Genomic DNA, 5,010 nt, shown 5'->3' with positions numbered 1-5,010 from the left:
TATTAAAAAATAAATAAATAAAAGGAAAAATGGGTCTGCGGAGGAATAGAATAGATTAAAAAAATACAGAAAATACAACATGGGCCAACCCTGTTTGCATTCCAGGCCGAAACTTAGCTTGGTTACTTCTATAATTCTATCATCTTGCAATAAATACATAAATAGTATTGCATGGAAGATTTCTGGGTAAATTTCTTAATTCTCAATTAAGTTTGATAAAGGATTGGATTCTTACTTTGAACGATCAAAATTCAAAGATTGATAATTTTAAATATTAAAAAAAATTGAAGATATTTTCTAATTAATTTTCTTCCAAAATTCTCAAGGTCAGAATATTAAAAATTTAAGGTGAAGACAAATTAGTTGCAGATACCGAGTATATCACAATGCAATATTGAAACTAATGCATGAAGGCATTAATGGTAGAACAAATTGAAAAGTCTAATAATGAAACTACATGATCATGACAATCATTAGGATAATCAAAATCTTTTTCAATGACTGGTAAAGACAGCAAACAACGCGGAAAACGGATCAAAATTGCTGGCTATTGGTAGCCAAAGTTTAAATGGTAGAGTTTTCCTTTCAAATATTGATGTTGATGATGGGTTAACAAGTTGACGTTGGTTGTCGACTAACTATAGATCCGACCTGTTTGATAAGATCTAATTGAGCAGCTAACTTTGGAATTTTGGCGTCTCATCTACAGGTGCGAAAGCAAGGTATTTATGGATGAAAGCTGCTAGGCGGATCGCTGTCTTATTGCGGCCACTTGTCTGATAAATTTTGGAACTGTTAGTATGTAGAGTAGACTACTAGACAAGTTGTTGCTGGAGCCGATAGGTTAATTGCCAGTGCATGTGTGGCAATCAAGAATTTCTTCGTCAAAGTTTCAAAGTAGCAAACATTTTCCAGTGGCGGCTGATATAAAATATCTGATTGTGTTCATATCAGTTAAGTACTATGCAAATATCTTAGTTTATTACTATTTTATTTTGAACAATCGTAAGCAAATATTGGAATGAACTTTTAGTGAATGGTATTGAATCTTGGAGTGAATTGAAGGTTTCAAGTTCGAATCTCATTTGTAAGAACAACTGGTAAGTTATTGATGGAATACTGGCAATTTTTTGAAGGTTTAAGCTTGGAAAAAGGCATTTGGATCTAATAACGACAATTAAAAAGTGCCAGTAGGAGTATTAAAGAAGAAGAAGATGAAGAAGAAGAAGAAGAAGAAGAGGGCTTGTGGGTATATATATATGGGCCAGCCCAACCTGGCCAGTTCATAGGCAGTGTGGTTCCCTTGAGCTCTGAACAGCAGTAGAAATCAAAGCCCAACTAACAATATAGCTAGCCTAAAATCGCCAGGGTCAGCCTAGCTAGCCTGAATTAAAACGCTCAAAAAAATGTATGGAACTTTCACTATTGGTCCATAAACTTATTCTTTGGCGTTCGAATTCGAAGGCAGAGCAAATCAAGATAGTACAATTATTAACCAAATGATGATTTTTCCTAAGCACGTAAGTAGTCTAGGCCAACATTGTAAACCACAGATGGAGCCTTTTATGGTTGTGGTTTTTTGTATCTTGTGCTCCAAGTGATCATTTTTCAAACATGTGGTTGACAGCTGCTAGTTGTTATTATCTGATGAATAGGCCTTGAAATTATATTAGACGTTTAATCAAATGATTAAATGCATCCAACCCTTTTTTTTTTTTGGAACTTTGTACCAACTGCTATATGTTAGAAAGCTCTCATTTCTTCTGATATATTTATCTGTTTCTGAAAACTCAAAAGAAACACATAATAAAATGACCAAAAATTGTTTCTGATCTTTAGAAAGATTAGGAAGAAAAGAAAGAAGAAAGAATTTGCTGGTCAAATGGAAATCTTCCATGAAATTTTCTCCAACACTTGTTTTTCCAGATTTTTTAAGATATGAAATTTTCCTATTGGTCCAATGAAATAGACACATCATATGATCACAGCAATCTCAATGTCTTTCTCTTCCTTATAATTGATGGGAAAGTGTACCACACACAATCAGATGCTCCTTTGCTTTCATTTATTTCATGTTCATTGAATTTTGTATCTCTGCTACTATTGTCTCGAGTTAAAAGTTTCATGTTCATTGAATAATGTTACAGTAACTTTCTTCTGGAAAATTACAATGAAACAAACAAATCCAGGTAGCATTAGAGACAATCTGATTTTGTTTCCATTTCTGTTTATCTTCTTTTGTTGGCTGCTTCTTTTCCTAACTTTGTGTTCAGGAAATTAAAGAAGCTACATTGCATGGAATAGACATGCATATATAGTATAATTTTATATGCTGGCTGTAGCACATCATGATTGTTTAGAATTCCAATCACATCATGATTGTTTAGAATTCCAATCATGGGTTTTTTTTTCTTTCTTGAGCCCTGCAGCCATCACCTTTTTGTGGGGCCTCTTTTTTTTTTTTTTTTGCTGTTTGAAAAAAGGAATTCCCATGATTTCAGATATAATCATCCTGTATCTAAAATCTCAGCCATAAAGTATAATATTAATTAGTTTAACTAATTTCAGCAATGCATGCAGGTGTGTAAACTCGTGCACACATACTCCAAAAAGAGTATCTTCTCCCGTGGAAGAAGATCTTCAGCCATTCAGCCCCCCTCCTCTCTTTTTTTTTTCCTGCTTCTATAGACTGTGTAACTTTGGCGTGATGATTAACAAGAAGGAAAAGCACTTCCATTACTGTATATAATGAAATATCTATCATAAAAATGGCCCTGGAAAAGAGAAAAAGGAAGAACTCAGTCAATGGCTGCCATCATTACAATATATCATCGTCCTCGTCAATATCATGGGATTTTAATTGTATGCTTGTAGCACTCAAATGAATCATGTTCTTTGATATTAAGCTCCAACATTGCTGATAGCTATATATGCAAACTATTGTACTTGTTGCTTTTGTGTAATTCTGAAGCTGTCAGGTCAGTTGTCCCACAGCTCTTTTGAAACTCCCATTGATACCACTTCTTTTTATGGCACTTACAACCATAAATGGTTTTTGTTCCCTTTTGATTGCCTTTTCTTGTAGGGACTGAAGAAAAAAAAAATCACTGTGCTCTTTTTGGCTTTACTCCCCTCCCCTACTCTCAGCATATACTAACTTTGCCTTTTACCGTGGGCTCTTACAAGCACAGTTTGATTCATGGAAAAATGCTAAAGAAAGAACAATTTCAAGCAAAATGAACAAATGAAATAATGATAGGTTTGGTGATGATGTGTTCATCCCTTCACTCAAAAAATTGTGACCCATGGTCTGTGCTAAGGTTAATCATTGAAAAATATGATTTAGTATAGTTTAGTAGAAACAAACAGAGGTTACCAAAAATCCCATTGTTTTGAATTCATCAAAGGATTATAATATATACTAATTTAAGAAGAAAATTTAAAAAAATAAGTTATACTGTCAGCGGCATTCCATTGACTATATAACTCGGGTAGTTGGATTTTTTTTAAAAAAAATGGAAAAGAAAACTCACTGTGCATTATAAATGCCATCTCATATTTAACATACTGGGAATTGAACAACTTTCTTTATTAATTTAATGCAACTAATGAATCATGTGAATAGATTTTTGAATCCTCATCAAATCTTTGTCATTCAAATTGTTACTTGTCACCCAACTATGGCAGACTCTGCAGTGTAAAGTCTAGAAAAGCACCAGTTTTTAATTTTAAGATGTAGAAATTTATCAAAGCAATCTTAATTTTTTTTTTCAAACTAATTTCTTTCATAATCCTTTATATGTGCGATTTTATACAAAGGAAAATATAACTATGCAGTAAAAAAAAAAAGTAATATAACTAATAGAAGTTGAATAACTATGAAAAATTATCAAAATTAGGCCTAGCATTTGAGTTTGTCTTCCGCTCCAATGGAATTCTTGCAATGGGCAATTGCAGCTTGAATTGCAGCCTGCAACTCTTCCATGGTGCTGTCACTGGTTGAAGAAGGAAAACCTGTGGTTGCAACAAGAAGACCACTATTTGTAGGAGATGTCCTCATTGAAGCAGGAGCTGAATATTCTCCTCTCCTTCCTCTCAACTCTTGTTTTTTGTTTCTCAAACTTAAATTACCTGAAAATGAATAAGCTTGTTGATGGAGTTGGAGATTCTCCCTCCTTCTTCTGAAGAACAATAAAGGACGAACTATCCTCACGTACCTCCTTAACACATGACTCACGTCGAATCTCATCTTTTTCTTGTGCTTCTCTTTTTCTTGTGTTTGTCTAACGTCACGCTCTTTTTGCCATCTTGTTAAACTAAATAAAGAGAAGGACTTGGACTTGTTCCTACCTTTTGCTTCAATGTTGTGGCTTTGATGATGACGGTTGCTAAATCTGTCATGGACATGGTTCTTGTTGCTGCTGCAGGTGCTGCTTCTGATATTGCTGTCGCTTTTGCTACAATTGCTGCTGCTTTTATCAGGTTTTTGGTCATCTAACAACTCTCTTATGGGAAGGGTGAAGCTGTCCAATGAATTTGTAGAGGAACGCGGAGATACTGGGAGGTGTGAAAGAAGGTGAAGAGGAAGCAAGTGGCCATGAAAGAAAATGTCATCTGCTGGAGACAAATCGATTGCAATTGAAGATGGCGTTTTGGTTTTATCAGGGACTGTATTGGAGGAAGAGTGGAGAGAGATTGTAAAGGAAAATTCATGAGATGGAGAGGAAGATGCAGATGCTGAAGGAGGTGAAGCAGGGGATATTGATGACTGCTGCTTATCTGCTGAACCTTCATTTTTGCCTTCTCCATGCTTCCTGTCTACAACTTTCTCCCAGGTCTTTTGCTGCTGATAAGTATCCATGGTTGCAATTTAAGCTACCCCAAAAGACTAATGATTCAGTATCTGAAATAAAATTCTCTTTTTCTTTCTCCCTTTGGGTTAGTTTGTTTATGGATTATTAAAACTTTTGAGATAGAGTTGGGGATAAGGAGATCAGGAGGTGCTGGGAG

The 5,010-nt window shown here is 34.8% G+C and overlaps 1 pseudogene; it reads right to left on the bottom strand.

Moving 5' to 3' along the window:
• Nucleotides 1-3,703: 3,703 nt before the first annotated feature.
• On the bottom strand, nt 3,704-5,010 carry LOC111316539 (BRI1 kinase inhibitor 1 pseudogene; annotated as a pseudogene).

This window comes from Durio zibethinus, chromosome 3 (genome assembly GCF_047325235.1).
Source record: "Durio zibethinus cultivar Kanyao isolate XHJ-2024 chromosome 3, ASM4732523v1, whole genome shotgun sequence".
Classification (NCBI taxonomy): Eukaryota; Viridiplantae; Streptophyta; class Magnoliopsida; order Malvales; family Malvaceae; genus Durio; species Durio zibethinus.
Note: the sequence above shows the minus strand (reverse complement) of the source record. Positions and strands in the feature narration are given on the sequence as shown.